Raw genomic sequence first — 17,759 nt, 5'->3', positions numbered from 1 at the left:
CGCTCAGTACACTTAACGAATCAGTGTAAATAATAGCATTCTTCTGTTTGTCGGTGATAATTTTTTTTACTGCCATCCATATCGCCATAACTCTGGTGGAAAAGAATTGCGCATAGTGACCTGTATCCGAATACTATATTCCCAATTTTCTGTTACGATCCCCACACCCACGCAATCTTGTGTTTTAGAACCATCTGTGTAAAATTCTGTGTGGTTTTTATATTTGTCTTGAATAGCGCGAAACTCTTGCATTATGTGTTCTTGTGGGGTGTCTTTTTTCTTTAGATGTGTGAGTGTCCAATCACATAGCTGTGTAAAATCGCACCATGGGGGCAATCTATGTGGCCTTTCAGCAACTTGCAGCAACCTCTTGAGGAATATCATAAGTCTGGCAGTATTCCGCATGTGATAAAATAAGTGGCCGAATCATGTTTGACTTATTTGTAAGTGTGAGTTGCATTGTGCAACTATGTTATAGCATATGTGCTGTGGAGATGACCGAATTCTCAGTACATAGGAAAGGTTTAGTAGTGCTCTGCGGTGCTATAAGGAAGGCTCATTGCAGTCAACTTATAAACTTTGGACCCGCGGTCTTCTGTAGGCCGAGATTATGAATTGGATCAAGTCGTAGGATTGTAGGATTGCCTGGCTGCAACATAACCTACACTACCGTAGTCTAGAATGCTACGAACAAGGGACCGGTAAATACGTAGTAGGCGTATTCGGTCAGATCCCCAGTGCTTGTGCTTTAACACTTTGAGAATATGTAATGCTTTATTTGCCTTAATTTTTGTTGTGTTAATGTGGGCCAGGAAGTTCAGTTTTGTGTCAAATGTTATGCCTAAAAATTTGTAGTCTTGTTTGACCGGTAGTGTTGCACTATCCAGTGTCAGAACTGGATCGCAATGTAAGCCTCGCTTCTGGGAAAACAGCATGGCAACGGTTTTGTGGGTTGAAAAGCGGAAACCATTTTTGTCAGACCATTGTGTGAGATTATTTATTGTTATTTGTAGCTGTCTTTCACAGGTGGATGGGTTTGAGGCGTGGCAAGCCACTTGCAAATCGTCGACATATATTGAATGCATAACAGAGGATGGAATGATTTTGTTAACAGAGTTCATTTTGACTATGAAGAGTGTTGTGCTGAGAATGCAACCTTGTGGGACGCCATTTTCTTGTGTAAATATGCGTGAAAGTGTTGTGCCCAGACATACCTGAAATGTTATATTTGACATGAAATCGTATAGACAGTTTAGCATTCTCCCACAAATTCCCAAATCAGCCAGGTCTCTCAAAATTCCATATTGCCACGTGGTATCGTACACTTTTTCTAAGTTGAAGAAAACCGCGAGACAGTGTTGTTTGTATAGAAACGCATCACGTATTTCATGTTCTAGTCGGACGAGATGATCAGTGGTGGAGCAGCGCTTTTTGTATCTGCACTGGTGCGAGTCTATTAGGTGTCTTGATTCAAGGATGAATGTGAATCTCATGTTTATAATGCTCTCATATGATTTGGCTAGACAACTTGTTAGTGCAATGGGTCTGTAGCTGCTTGGGGATGTTGCAGGTTTACCAGATTTTAGAAGAGGCACTATACTACTGCGTTTTTCCAATCTGTAGGCATTACCCCAGATTGCCATATCTTGTTGAAAAATTGAAGGAGTGCTTCTACTGATGCTCGAGATAGGTGTGCCAGCATTGTGTAGTGGACCCTGTCAAGACCTGTTGCTGTTTTTTTACCAGACGAAAGAACTCTGTTTAATTCCTGCATTGTAAAAGTGTCATTATATAGTTCCATTGAAGCACCGGTAGTGGGCAGTCTCTGTTTCTCAGCCGACTCTTTGTATTTTAAAAATGTGTTTGAGTAATTCGCTGAGCTTGAGATGTTGTAAAAGTGTTCGCCTAATAAGTTGGCCTGGTCTTCTAGTGTTGTTTGTGTGCCTGGACTTGTAAGTAGTGGTATTGTGTATGATGTGTACTCTCCTTTAAATTTTCTAGCCCGGTCCCACATTTGTTTAGATATGACCGAACTATTAATTGAAGATATGTATTTTTGCCATGACGATTTCTCCGCCTGAACGCCAAACAAATCGTGCTTTGGCTTTGGCCTGTTTGAAGCCTAGGAGGTTGTTATAGGTCGGATATCTTAGTAATATTCCCCAGGTGTTATTTTGTTGTTTTTTAGCTTCGGTACAATCGTCTGTCCAACAGGGATTTAGTTTTTTGCGCAGAATACCGGATGACTGAGGTATCGCCGTTGACTGAGGTATCACCGGCTGAGATTATAACCTCAATGAACTTTTTATTGAGTTCTACGCTCAGTTCTGGTGAGAAGGCAACTTCAAGTTTCGCACGCTCCATAAAAACTGGCCAATCAGCGAGCTGCAGTTTCCACTGGCGTGGCTTAATGCCTAAGGTTGGTGGTAATGGTAAGAGTTTGATGATTGCGGGCAAGTGATCACTACCATATGACGTGTCGAGGGCTTCCCATTTAAGATCACTAAAAAGAGACGGTGAGCAAAAAGCTAAATCTAAACAACTAAATGTACGTGAAGTCGGTGAAAAATATGTCGATGCACCCGAGTTTAAAAGGCAGATATCATTTCACAAAATAAAAGCATCAATGACCTGGCCTCTTGGGTCAGTCTTGTCACTGCCCCAAAGAGTACAATGAACATTAAAACCTCCTACTAAAACAAAAGGCTCTGGCAACTGGTCCGTTAAATTTTCTAGATCTTTAATTGTAAAATGGGGTATGGGGTGGAAGATATAGTGAACAAATGGTGATGGTTTTGTGAGACAGAACGGTGACCGCTACAGCCTCAAAAGATGTATTTAATTGGACATTTTGGGTAGGAGCGCCGCCCTGCACGACTATGGCGACTCCTCCTGACAGACGGCTGGAGTGTTCGCGGTCCTTACGTACGACAGTAAAACCTTTCAAATGTGTATTTTTGGGGCCTAAGTTCATTTCTTGAAGGCAGAATGCAAGGGGTGATAGCTTATTTATGATGTCTTTGATGTCACCTAGACTATGGATCAGGCCTCTACAATTCCAATGGATGATGAAAGCCATTGTAAAACAAACAAAACTGTTTACTTATGTGTGTGTGAGCTAAAAAGTGATAGGTGACATGTAACGAAAAGATCACTACTCTAATCAAGGGAGGTAGCCGTTCAGGTTACCTGTCCCTTTTTCGGCGCAGTTACAAGAAGTTTGTCCTTCTTGCTGCGCTCCAGGGAGCGCATATCTTTTGGCGTCGATGACACCGGGGTTTTTGGGTCGGCCTCCATCGCCTTCTCTGAGGCACTGGACGATCGAGAGCCAGGTGCCAAAACGCGCGTCTCGGGCTTTGGAGTTCTGTTAAGCTTTGGGCTCTGCGAAACTGCGGTCTGCCGGCCCATATTCGATGATGATGGAGCAGCACTGGCTGCTACCACCAAGGGGACAGATGGAGTTTCTACAGGAGTACCGTGCACGGACCCTGTAGACTCCTGAAACCGGTGTGGCGCTGCCCCCTGCCGTGCCGCACTGGCATAGCTAAGTTGAGGTAAGTGCCCTAGCCTTTTCTTCGCTTCATAGATTGAGATTTTTTCTTTATTTTACGGTGATTGCGATGATTTCTTTTTCTTTTTTCCAGCAAGGGCAGCTCCGTGAGTAAGCTGGATGGTCTCCCTTGCAATTGACACATTGTGCTGGAGCATTGCAGTTGTCAGAGGGGTGGTCGTTGGCACTACACTTCACGCATGTTTCTTTGCCTCTACATGATTGTGAGGCATGCCCGAACCTCTGGCACTTGAAGCACTGCCTTGGGTTCGGTATGTATGGTCGGACGGTGATTTTCAAGTATCCTGCGTCGAGTGAACTAGGCACAGTACTTGTTCCAAATGTGAGTATCACATGTTTTGTGGGGATTTGTTGCTCGTTTCGTCGGAGTGTTATTCTTTGTACCTTAATTACGTTTTGATCTTGGAATCCTTCAAGGAGCTCTTCCTCATTAAGGTTCAGGAAGTCTTTTTCTGATAGTACTCCTCTGCTTGTGTTCAGCGAGCGACATGGAGAGATTGTCACATTCATTTCACCGATACTGGTGAGTTGAGAGAGTTTTTCGACTTGTTCTTTCTTGGTCAGTTCGAGGAGGAGGTCTACGCTAGCCATCTTTGATGCTGTGTAGTTAGGTCCGATCGCGTTTACTAGGCATTTAGATACTAGAAATGGCGACAGTTTTCTTACGGTTGTGTTGCCTTGACTGCGAAGGACATGGTACTTTGGGTAGGTTTCTTGGTTTTCTTTCAAAAAGAACTGGAAAGGTGCTTTGGTGCGCCCCCTATTTAGGGGGCGATCTTTGAGTAGGAGGAAAGCATTTGCCATGTAAGCTTCGAGTAGTTCGGCGGCGATGGTGGCCACCCACCACCGAGCTCAACAAGGGGACGCTACTTGGTTGGAAAGATACCTCCAGACACCAGCCATGCATCGCCGCTATAACCTAATATAATATACCCAAGGTTGGATAACTACACAAGGTTAACCCTTACTGCCCGGAAAGAGTGAAAGTGGGAGAGAAAAGACGAAGATTGGAGAGAAGAGTAGGAAAAGGCGACTACCGATTTCCTCCGGGTGGGTGAGTCCGGTGGTGCTGTCTACGTGAAGCGGAGGCCAAAGAGGTGTATTGCCTCCGCCGAGAGGCCATAAAGGTCCGAGCATCCGGCTTCGGCTCAACCCCCAGGATCCCCTTTTCTTCGGACACGGCAAAGCACGGCTAGGCACGGGAGGGTCCAACCCTCGTGTCTTTGGGTATGTGGTGTCGCAACATACCAAACACCTGCTTACGCAGATGCCCCTGTGGGGGGTGGTTGCATGATGATTACCAGGGCTTCCACTGAAAAAATAGTTTGGAGGAATCTTTGGAACACAAAACTTTGAATTTTAGAGCACCTTAGAGCAGACCTACACAATTTTTTTTTTTTTTTTTTTTTTTTGTGCTAGTTGGAGCATTAGCTTATAATTTTGGGGATGTGTTTCGCTAGGTGAAATGTATCTTCATCGTGTCTGGTGCGCTCATTTGACTTGCTCACTGACAATGCAAAGTTAAAACAAGGAGGGCATATGGGTGTTCACGTGTTTGTCCTGAACCCCATTCCGTGATAAAGAATGTACAGGTTATTTTGCCAAATTCATTGCAAAATGTTCTCGTGTACTGAAATTCACAATACATAGATGTATACAAAAAAAGACTGGCCAAGCCTTGCTGCTCTTTTCATTATTCAGGTCACTTTTTAATAATCGTGCTTAACTTCCACAAAATATACCACACCAATCATCACCTCAAGAATGCATCACTCGCTGCTCCTCATTACAGTTCAGCACGCACTGATCACAATTTCAAGGTCCACGTCCCAAGTTCACGTAGAAATCTGCACACTTATTCCTTCATTTCAAGGACAGCGACCAGCTGGAACCACCTCCCCGCCTCCATTGTCAGCAACCTTGTTCCATCATCCTTCAAAACCGAGATTTCCACATATTGTATAGAACCCCACTCCTCTCTGTAACACCCCATGTGGCATTGAGAGTATTGAAATAAATAAATAAATAAATAAATAAATAAATAAATAAATAAATAAATAAATAAATAAATAAATAAATAAACTGCAATGACATTAAATTAAAGTTAACTGCTACTTTAAACAACCACGAAATTCAGAGATGCAGTGCTACGTTACAGAACATTTAAATGATAGGAAAGAAGTCCATGACACAGCTAGTTTTTTTGTAACCATGAAGGTGATCACTCAAGTCTCAACTTTGTCAAGAGTACTTAGGTGCGAGACCCCTGTGCCCTCCACCTTGCTACAGCATTGACGAATGAGCTGAAAGGCTTTTGGTAAGTCACTGGTGGCGAAAAGTGCCGGCAAATCTGGATGATGAAGATCCTCATCCTAACAAGGGTCTGCATACTCAGTGCCAGCAACTGCTGCAGCATCACAATGATCTACTACTGGCTGCACATTGTCATAATTAGTCACAAACATGTACGCTCTCAACTCTGATGGAATGGCACCTGAGAAAAGCAACAGCTCATGATGTGTTTCAACATATTTATATGAAACATATACAAGTGTAGCAACATGTGCTTCAAGATTACCAACTGCATGAAGCCTGCTCTATGGAAACTATTTGTTTAGGAACATGGCATGGACCAAAGAGCGTGACAGGCAAGCCACAAACATGCCTAGTCATTTGTGCTGATTGGTGTTAAGTTGCAATAAGATTCAAATTCATCACAATCTCACGTTTTACCTTTTTCCAGGTGCCATTTTTATATGCTTTGTTGCAATTATGCCTATTTTTAGTTTATTATCAATGGTCGAGCTGGTAAGCAGCTTGCAAACAAATCAACATCTGCAATTGGGCCATCAAGCAGCCACTAGCATTTGGTGACATGCACCATGTAGCCATTCAGAAAATTCCTCATGGCCTTTGCAGTTACTTGCTTTTCTTCATGATGAACAGTGCATTTTGGGCTTTTGGGTGCAGGACATATTTTAAAACATTGGTAAATTAAAAAAGGCTGAGAAAGCTCACCGAATGCAACTATGACTGGGCAAACGGGCAGGGCGTCAAGAAAATTGCTGGTCATCTCTGTTGATGCCTGAAACAAGAGAGCAATCAAGTAATCACATATAAAATGTTAGTGAATGAAACACTTTAGTATATGTGAAATGTAAGTTACTTCCTACTGAAACACATTTGCTGTAGGTCTTTTAGTGTCTGGACCAGGGAACCTGGTCAGTGAAGCAAAAATTTATGATCTATAAATGGATGTATTATTTTCATAACCCAGAAGTGCATACGAGAGAATCAGCTTGCTTATTAGGTCTCTATTTTCTCTCTGGGCCTGCCTGTGTGTGCTGGAAACACAAAACAATTTAGGAACAAAGCAAATATATTATAGCATTTCTCCTTATCGGTTCAAAACAGAACAGCATGCTCATTATGCCTGCACTGCTTTAGGAAACTGATCAGCTTGTGTGCTCAAATCCTTTGATTGTAAGCTTGACTTGCTTAGTTAGCCTAACGTTCATGTGGATACTACGAGGTGTTACCCAAAAGTTCCGGGAATTTGAAAAGTGCGGGCAAATTGAGTGTGGTACACATTTCCACCGCTAGATGTAGCTAGCAGTATGCCTTGCGGGTCAGTGTGCTGAACGACTTGCATCTAAGAAGTATTGTTTTGCGAAGTATTGTTTTGCAACGCTATGTATCACTGATTTGGCGCATTTCTTAGCAACTACTATGGCAGACTTCAGGCAGCAAAGGATTTGCATCAAATTTGTTTTAAACTTGGCAAAACTGGCAGAAACTAATCGTATGCTTTTGGAGTCAACGCCGTGAGCCAACGTAGGACGTTTTTATGCATAAACGCTTCAAAGAGGGTTGAATGTGTGTTGACGATGAACGTTCTGGACGCCCGTCAACGAGCACTACCCCCAAAAAAATAGCGGGAGTTTGTAAGGCTATCCTTGGAAATTGCAGGCTAACTATAAACGCTCTCTGTGACATTGTAAGACAATCGTACGGCACAGTTCAGCTAATATTGTCGGATGTTTTGAACATGAGGCAAATTTCTGCAAAATTCGTGCCAAGACTGCTGAATGATGAACAGAAGCTGCACCGTGTTTCTGTCTGTACAAAACTGAAGCAACAAGTCGGAGACAATCCCACATTCCTCTCCAGTGTAATAACCGGGGATGAGACATGGGTTTATGGCTACGATCCTGAAACCAAACTGCAGTCGTCGCAATGCAAGTCGCCAAATTCTACGTGGTCGAAAAAGTCACATCAAGTTAGTGGCAATGTGAAGTCCATGGTCATTTTTTTTTACCCACATGGAATTGTCCACAAGGAATTCGTACCTCCTGGACAAACCGTGAATAGCGAGCTTTACTATGATGTCTTGAGGCGCTTAAGAGAGAGCATTCGTCACAAATGTCCGGAGAAGTGGAAGAACAACAACTGGCTTCTTCACCACGACAACGCGCCCGCTCACACATCACTCGTTGTTCAACAGTTCCTGACTTCCAAACAAATCACAGTATTTCCACACACACACACTATTCGCCTGACCTCGCCCCTAGTGACTTTTCTTGTTCCCAAAGTGGAAGTTGAGGCTGAAAGGACGTCGGTTTCACACTGTTGAAGAGATCCAGTCAGAATCGCAGGAGGTCCTCAACACACTGTTGCCTGGAGAGTTCCACGAATGCATGGAGTCATGGCATAAATGCTGGGATTGGTGTATACATGCTGAAGGGGACTACTATGAAGGAGACAGTGCTGATTAGGCATTATGGTCAACACAATTTTTTTTTACGACTTAATTCCCGGAACTTTTGGGTAGCACCTCGTATTATGGAATCAATCAAATGTATACAATCCTCTGCGGTCAGAAAGATAACGGTTGAACATGGCAGAGCCCTAGAGGCACCCAACTGAGCAAATGACATCACAAGTAACGAGTAATAACACCACCTTTTCTGCTTGCATAAGTATCTACTGACTGTGTTTCTAGTTTCGGTGTTGACAATTCAACCTTGTGGATCCAATAATGTATAATATTTAGCCTGACAGTTCGACTGCTTTGACAGTAGAAATATTTGCCTGAATCACCGTGCTTCTAGTGTGAGGCATTAACTGCAGCATAATGTAAAAGAATAATGAAAAATCTAATGTGGTAGTGTGGCACAGAGATGCTTAGATTAATGTAGCTAATTTACATTTGAAAACTACTGTGAAACGTAACTACAGGCTGCACAATTTCCTGTAAATTCAAGGTACAGCCACATACAACTAAAAAAAGCAAAGATTATCAATCTTGCACTTATGCAGTAGAAATCAAAGAACATGACTAATAATTACTAGAGAGAACTCTGCCACTAGTTTCTACTGGAAGCTGCAATGAGGGCAGTTCAGCCAGCATGGGAATTATGGGAAGTACATGAATTTGCCTAAACTTCGTCCTTCTGGCTTGAAACGGCTTCGTGACTTTGTAAACTCGTCATTTTCAACAAAGTGTTGCGTAATAAATAATTAAGTAAACATTATTAAAGTTGTCCGACGGCAGGATTCAAACACAGGACCTCTAGCACAGAGGCCCGATAGCGAAACGATTAAAGCACGGCCGCATGCACCGACAAGCGACATAAAACGCCCTTATGAATTTATCACGGGCAAGCCAGTGCTTTGAGATGCTTGCAGTGTTTCAATTTGGCCACATTGACAAGCTGTAAGTAGTAACGATTGTGCATGTTCGTGGCGTCTTCTGCATTTCAAAAAGTATAGATTGCTGTGAAATTTACGACAATGAAGGCATATAAAGTGTAATAAACAAAGCCACAAGAACGTCTGAATCCACAAGCACGAAAACCAGACAAATTTATGTACTTCCCCTCATTCCCATGGTGGCTGAACGATTGCAGTGCCAGAACTCTTCCTTTAGTAATTATTATACGAAACTCTATGCTCACTGCCAACATTAAACCCCAAGAACTGACTAAACCTTGCGCACATGTGACTTGCATACAATGCATGCATGTTAACACCGGCTCTTACCTCATGCACTTGTATGAGTTGGCTGAGATCATCTTTGTAGTAGGATACCACTTGGGGTACAAGACATGACCGATGCAGCACCCTTGTCACCGAGACTGGTCTCTGCTTGCATTATTTTCAAACTCCACTCCAGCACTGCGTCATTCCCCGTGTTCAAGCGTAAGCACGATGTAAGCAGCAGCGCTACATCTCTGGGTATGTTGCTCAGCCTTCCATCCAATCACCCCCCTGTCAGTCTAAAAAAAAAAAATTGATGCAAGCATAAAATGCAACTATGTAACCAGATATTTCTTACAAATGGAAGAACCAAGAGCTGGGCACGTTGGTACATCATAGGAATACTTATAGAAACATAAGCATGTCATATTTCTTAATCTTTTAGCACATGTATGTTATCTGTATCAACGTGGTTTTGCTGCATTGTGTCAAATACATGGTTGATAGTTTAGTTGCAAGTCAGCGCCTGTGCGTTTCCAATTCTTTTTCTCTCTTTTGCGCTGCTAAGAGCCCATTCCATTTCCTACAAAAACCCAAAAAGTCCAGTCCAACTATTTCTCGCACATCATAAGTCGATTCCTTGGCGTGGAAATTTTTTTTTATCCAATAAAAATTTGATTCAAGAAAAAAAATATATTTGAGACACTTGTATTTCTGTTCTTACGTGAACACCCTCAATCGATTCCTGTCCTGTTGCACGAATGATGCGATCCACTGGTCAGAGGAGGTTTCATTTATTTTAGTAGTTCTGAAATGCTGGACAATGCAGGTATGTTGCACGTTAATTTTTCAATCGAGTGCGTCTTTCTAAATAATCCTGAGCATGTGCAAGTCTTTTAAATTAATAAGATTGTCTTTCTATCACAAGGATCATTTATTGAGAGCAGACCAAAAGTGCGACTAGGGCCTGCTTTCTGCATTGAATATCTGTAGTGAGACTTATTGTCAATTGTGGCCCATTATCGGTGCCACCGTGCCCAAGAGTGGGCACGGTGGCACTGCAGAAGCCATGTCACCTGTTACTCGTCTTCTGTTCCTCTAACAGGTGCTGTTGCTCTACGCATCTTGCCATGAGAACGCATAAAACACATGTATTGCCGGACCAGTTCCTGATATAGCCGCCTTCGACTGGGAAGTGCCTGTCAGCGACACCCTCAGCACCAGATACTACGGAAGCATCACGGGAACTTCATCCTGTCCTATAAAGGCAGCGGATTCAGCAGTCTGCATCAGTGGGCACGGTGGCACCACAGAAGCCATGTCACCTGTAACTCGTCTTCCATTCCTTGAACAGGTTGGTTTCTATTCGTATTATGGTTACAAGAATGATAATCGCTTCATGGCAGTGCTGCCATGCCCAAAAGTACTTTGTCATTCGCTTCTCTATGTCTGTTGTTAACTAGTGACATTGAGACAAATCCAGGTCCTAACACAGCAGCGCTCTTGAAAGAACTGCTTGACGGGCAACAAGCTATCAAAACGGCTGTAGCCGCCTTAGGCGAAATAATAAAACAAGTTGAGAAGACGACACAGGTTACTGTACTGCTGGCTGTTAGGCTTCCGCTGTGAAACCGAGAACAAAGCTTGCACTACCCATCTTGTTTCTCCGTTGCTTAGAAAACTTTTGTCATTGTTTCACTTCTGATAATTTGCTATACTTTGTTTAGCAGGCCGAGAACAGTAATCAGACTTTGGAAGTTGTTGCGAAATATTACGTTAGTTTCAATTATTCGAAAATATCAAATGTTTCCTTTTCGAACACGGATGCAAATAGTTAGTGTGTAATATTCTATTTGTATGTGAAACTTTGAATATTCGTCCCCCCCTAGATGAAAGGTAAAAAAAATTATTTTTCCATGTAGGTACCCATTCAACTTCCCCCTGAAATTCGTGCCAAAACTCGGCTTTCTCCACAACGTTACCTCGAACCCAAGTACTGCGGTAAGGTGGCATGGCCCGCAGGCATTATAGCACTGCCATTAATGTAGGGACACATGCACTCTGAACATGATGAGATCGGTTCATTGGCCCACATGCCTGTAAGGCGACACGTGGGTTTTATAATTTTTTTCACCACTGTTAGTCTACATTTCAGTGAAAAAGATTTTGCCATATAACTGAAAATAGAATTATTTATACCTGGTTTCTACAGTTCTTAAGCGCACAATGTCGTAAGAATCATCATCATCAGCAGCAGCCTATATTCATGTCCACTGCAGGACGAAGGCCTCTCCCTGCGATCTCCAATTACCCCTGTCTTGCGCTAGCAGAGTACAAAGCTGAGGGCCCGTATTCACAGAGCTTCACTGACGTAGATTACGTTTGTGAAGGTGAATGCCAATAGAAACTGAGTACACTGACAGTGATAATAACAACTGACTTTATTAAACCTAATTATAAACGGGATTTGTACAAGAGTTGGCACAACACTTTCGTTCGAAGTTCAGTTGACAAGTGCACTTTTTTGACACATTCCTCCATATCCGCACTCCTGAATACTTTCCACTCGCCACCGTCGCTGTCTCTCGCCTCCGGTGCAGGCTAGGCGTCCGGGTGGGCGCAGCTCGCAGCGGGTGTCCCGACCCGGCCAAAGGGGAGCACAGTGTTGGGGGTGCGCGAAACAAGCGGCTGATGGTTTTACAGCCGTGGCCAGGGGTCATATAACGTATTTCAAGTCATTCTAAGAAAACCCTGTGTTTCAGTCTTTGGGAGCTATCCGCGACAGTATTTTCTCGTTGGCAAGTGTTCGGGGGGGGGAGTGCCGTCCGATTATAACAGCGCCTACATGTGGACGATACCCAACTTCACTGATCATGTGACGTGGGCAGGCGCCGATAGCGTAGACTAGCTTTCAACCAGCTATGCTTGTGGTGGTGAGCTTTTGTCCCATTAAAACGAAAATGTTCACCTATGCTCTCCGTCCTCAAAAAAAAATAAAAAATTTTATGCTGCTGTGAAAGAAGTGGTAACTCCGATGAATTTTCTTCTAATCACCGCACATGTCTAACCCACAAGAGGCACGAACCTTCTTCAAGCCGATGGTGCTACAGGGCTCTGGTATAATGCATGTTGAAAACCGTCAGACACCGACATTCAAGTGGCGTTATTATACCGCTTTTGGTAGCAAATTAACTTCTCTTCGACGGTATATACTTCCCTCTCCCCCCTTCCCCTTATCTCCTCCAAACAGCAAGCCAAAGCACCATGTCTTTTGTGTGTAATCGCTTTGTCATAATGATGAGCAAAGTAGTTTTAACTTCATGACACTAAATGGTTCTTCTGGGTAGTACTGGATAGCCAGTCACAAAAAGTAAATCCATCAAAAATGCCATCAACTGATGCAGATGAGGTTGAGGCAGAGAGAATCCAATCTCTTTTGTGGGTCGTTTTGTATGCATAACATTTAGCAATCTTGCTAGAGTTGAAAAAGTATGTCACTGAATAGTGGGGCGCACCTTCAGAAAATTTGAAAATTGCAGCTTCCGTGAGAAGCTACAGCGAGGACATGAGAAAAATTTAACATTCATTGTTCTTCTAAGTTGGATTGAATTGTGCAACATATATTTAGAGAGAGAGAGAGTGGTTGTGAAGAGGCGCTATTTTCTGCACCCCTTTAGAGAGCACAACTCAGCTATATTTTAAATGACTTCACCAACCTAACTCATGCATGGAAATTACGCTTTGACAAAATGCTGCATTTACGCAAGGAAAGTCAGCTTCATTACTAACATGATAACAGTTACTCCACACTTAATTTAATACGGTATACGCTAATGATTATGAAATTCAAAGCCCTTGGAATGATTCCTGAGCAATAGCGCAAGGCGAACAGTAAATAAAAGACAGCAATAAAGGAAAGGGCGTTTCGGCTGCGTAGTTTCGCCGCACATAACGAACGAAGCAAGCATTTAATAAAGCAGGCATTTCGGCCAGATGCACAACCTTTTCCAATGAACCAGAGCCTTTGTGAGCGATTCCGGAGCAGTCTGTTTATGTGTACCATTGACGGTCATGAGAAACTTTCAGCGCTCCAAAATTCTATGGAATTTGAACAATAAAAAACTGACTGTGATGGACAAATTCATCACAGGGCTCTGCGACAACTCTAATCACACACAAAACCTTCATCCTTTCGCAGGGGTGTGTCAGGTCCCCCAGCAATGGCTACAACAATAATATTAATAAGAAGAAGCACAGACAGGAAGCAAAACCTAGAAAAGACATATTCAGGAAAGTGTTTAATTGATATTTTCAGTTGGCCAGTTTTATATCAGGCATAGCAGTGATTGATGCAAGAGACATTTTGATTATGTTGAAGGGAAACTCAGTTTTAAGTACCCCAATTCTGATTCCTTTCGTTGTGACTCATATTTTGGTGTGATTTTGCCCTGCGTCATGTTGCCCTTGGATCATTGTTTCTCGCGTTTATTCAAGAGAGAGAGAAGCTCTTTATTAGAAAGCAGACATTTTAGCCAGCGTGTATATATATAACCACTGACATACTAATCCAAATAGGAAGGGATAAGGAGAATAAAATTGCTTATAGCAGTCTAAAATTGCTTATGGCAGTCCAAAATTGCTTATAGCAGTACATCGTACAGTACAGTACACATAGGGCTTTACAGTGTGTACAGTTTATGTGTACTGTACGCAGTACAGTACACATAGGGCTTTTAAAGCCACAAGTGCACCCGGCAGCAACGCAATTTAAGCGCCACGCCAAGTGCGCTGTTTCTGCGGCTGCACTGACACGGAGCAAGTGGTTCAGGGGAAAAAAAAGTTTCCGCCCCTTTATTCAGGCAACTCACATCCATTCAGGGGCAACAGAAGCGGTCAGCTACTGATGCAGGCAAAGGCTTTGGGAAGCAGGCCCTTCCCCGCCTTCGCTCCATGCACTGAGCTGCCTGCATGGCCATATATCTGCCGTGGCGGTGTGGAGGGGGGACGTCGGCCTTCCCCCCAATCGCTTCCGGCACCTCTTTCTCCAGGAAGCCTTCCTACATGGCTGTTTTTTCTCCCACTCGTTCCACCTCCCTCCACCCCACTTTTCTTCCTTCCTCACATTTTGTCATTTTTTGGGCGGGAAGTTGGGGGGGGGGAGGGAGGCACTTGGTGTAAGGCATATGGCTAACTGGGGCTCCTAGTTTCCCTTTTACTGACCTATTTTCCATTCCCTTTCATTCTCTCTTATTATTATTTATTTCAGAAGCGCAAGTCAGCACTTACCATTAGAACGCACTTGCAAGCTTTACATCTTTCATCATGAAGTGTAAATTAACACGAAGCTCATGCAAAGTTTACAGTAGCCCTGAAAGCCCGCTATGAATGAAGATGAAAACCAGCTAAAAACACAATGTACACATGCAAGAAGACGACCGGACAAGGTTGGAACTAACAACTGAATTCTTATTATGGGGAATAACAAATATATAACCTTTGGCAGTACTTCGGCACAGGTTTTCGGCAAAAGCCACTACAAACGCAACAGCTATAGGTTTCTTGCTTTTGGTTTGTGACCGTCGTTTGGCGTGAGCTGAATAAATAATTCTGGATGCATAAACTACGCAGCTCAACAGATGTACCAATGAAAATAAAACTTAACACAATTACCTTGGTATTTCACTTTGCCATTTGATATTTAATTATTTAACGCAGGTATTGAGCATTCAGTTTTATTTATTTTTTTTAATACTCTGTACTCTCTGCTGGCATATTAGTCTTGATGATGCCTCAACTGCTATGACAGCGAGGATAACGAACATGCAATATGGTAGTTTCTGGCAGTGGATATGATGAGATGTGCTGTTCACTGTGAGTGGTTGCATTGCCTTTTCTCATAGTTGACTGCTTAGAAAACCAATGTGCTGAAGTTTTACAGTCTTCACTGATAGCAAGCCCAAAAATATTGACACAGGACAGACGACAGAAGCACTGAGGACCACTTCAAGTGGTCCTCAGTGCTTCCTCAGCCGTGGCCTAGTGGTAGAACGCCCGCCTCGGCTGCGGGAGGCTGTGGGTTCGATTCCCACCGCCGCCGGGCACCCACTGGTTCAATTGGGTACAAGCGTGCCCCGGCCTGGCGTTCGGCTTTCTTCAGGGGTGATGCGCTGGGGAAAGGAGCCTGCGCCCTGTATTCCCGTCGAAACCAACGTGAGCGCGGAAAAAAAGTTCGATACGATAAAGCGAGCTGCGCGATTCTGAACAGACTCTATTGCATCTGCAAGGTTACGTAAGCCTGGATCCCAGATAGCAGACACATACTCAAGTTTATAGGTCTAATTAACGTTTGATATAGCAATAATTTTAAATGGCTCGGTGCTTCAGCAAAATTGTGGCGTAGGTATCCTAGCTAGTGCACGGTTAGCATTGTTAACTCTCACATCACTGCAGGTGTGAATTTTCGAGTAACTGATTAAAGTACTGTGACTATAGGTCTGCTTAATACCATTCAGCATGTGCAAGATCCTTTCCCTGAAGGCTCTAAGAAAATTAATGGCATTAGCATCCTGTGAATTTTTACTTTAGCACTATTTGCATGATAAAAACTACTTGGTGTTGCAATGCTTGGAAAAAAGAAAGTCATGACCATAATTAAACATATTATTAGCTTTAATTGAAACACGAACAGCGGAGCACGTGGCCTATTTAGTTTTTATCACCCAGCACAGGCCTTGTGATAACAGTGAGTGAGGATTTACGATTCGTCCAATGCTGCAGCCGCGCCATGGACCACAAATCGCTTGCAAGCCAGCGATCGACCGTCGTTGCTCGAATAATGGGGCACGCTCCTATATAAAGAAGGAAGAAGCGATATCCTGTGTCAGTGACTCGTGGCAGTGTATATATAACTGCGTCGTGGCGACGTTTAGAAAGGACAGCGCGCCGGCGGCAACTTAGAAAAGCTTTTCTTACGTGCTGGACCGCTCCGACATAGAGATGGGTAATGAATCCTCGTGCTCACGTCATTAGCGTGAAGCCAGCTAGAGCTGGGTGAGGCAGTTGTTCTGAAGCCATGCGCTCCGCTATTTACGCTGAAACAGAGCACACGTGAACGGTAGGCAAGCTTGAGAGACATCAATCGCAAGGCTGGCTGAACAGGCATGTTGGTAGTGCGAATGCTTCTCGCGTAATGATCGCGTGTTCCTTATTGTTCAAGTGATCAACAGCCAGTAAAGTGACATGTACCGTGCTGCGACACAGAGTGCACCACCGGACTGCACTTTAAAAACGTGAGACTAAACGCCACGAACGTGGAGGAATGAAAAATGCAAAGATAACTTACTTTCGTATTCGCTTTCCATGGCGTGCGCTTCCCGCCAAGAGCAAGCTCTAAAGAAGATGAAAAACACGGTCATCACACGTTATGTTCACAGGCCAGACCAGTTGGCAAACAACAACACTTGCCTTCGATTGAAACGCAGACCGGCTACGCTAGCCCGACTTCAAAAACCTTCTTTGAGGAAGCGCGCGAAACCACACTAGAGTGACCATGCGACCACGGAGGAAGATGCGAAACTAGAGTGACCAATAGGGGAGTGTCCAAGGCGCCGGCTCCGGCGAGGGCCTTTTTCTGGGAGCTAACAGAGCACAATGTTGCACTGTTAGCGCTTCATTTATTTTGGTTTGTCTTGTTTTTTGCCGCGTATATTTCTCGCGTATCCTTTACCTACACGCCGTTGGGCTGCTAAGTTGGACTGCTAAGCTCGAGAAGCCGGGTTCGATTCCCGGCCAACGCGCGAGAAGCCGGGTTCGATTCCCGGCCAACGCGCGGCTTACATTTCGATGGAGGTGAAATGCAAAAATTGCCCGCCAATCCACCCTGTGAAGGTGGTTGTAAAGCGAAGCTTTTTACGGCACCCTCACGGTGACTGCGGCGCACTTGATATTTCACACACTACAACGTAACTTTAACCACGGCCTTTATTATTATTTACTGCACAACAATGTTCACTACTGCTTTATGATCGGTGTGATATACACTCAAATTTTCAGTTTTCACTGTAGTTACATTCTTTGCCAAGGTTAAATCAATGCACGTTCCGCGAATGGTGGTTGGTTGTTTTGCATTGGTGAAGCACACGAGTGCTAACTCTTTCCGTGGTCTACCCATAGTGGGGTAGTCTAGAAAATGAACCGAAGCAGTTACTAG

General features: G+C 43.7%; 1 long non-coding RNA gene across 1 annotated transcript in view; it reads right to left on the bottom strand.

The window, feature by feature from the left end:
- The window catches only part of LOC125945113 (uncharacterized), a 34,893-nt gene extending 17,801 nt beyond the window's left edge, over positions 1-17,092 (bottom strand). The window contains exons 1-5 of the long non-coding RNA XR_007466659.1: positions 16,893-17,092; positions 16,523-16,641; positions 16,309-16,398; positions 9,614-9,849; positions 6,590-6,656 (exon numbers count right to left, since the gene is read on the bottom strand). This is a non-coding gene — a long non-coding RNA (uncharacterized LOC125945113). The remainder of the gene's footprint in view (positions 1-6,589; positions 6,657-9,613; positions 9,850-16,308; positions 16,399-16,522; positions 16,642-16,892) is intronic.
- Positions 17,093-17,759: the final 667 nt, after the last annotated feature.

The sequence above is a fragment of the Dermacentor silvarum genome, chromosome 1 (genome assembly GCF_013339745.2).
Source record: "Dermacentor silvarum isolate Dsil-2018 chromosome 1, BIME_Dsil_1.4, whole genome shotgun sequence".
Taxonomy (NCBI): domain Eukaryota; kingdom Metazoa; phylum Arthropoda; class Arachnida; order Ixodida; family Ixodidae; genus Dermacentor; species Dermacentor silvarum.
The sequence above is the reverse complement of the archived record's forward strand: the minus strand, read 5'-3'. Positions and strand labels throughout refer to the sequence as shown.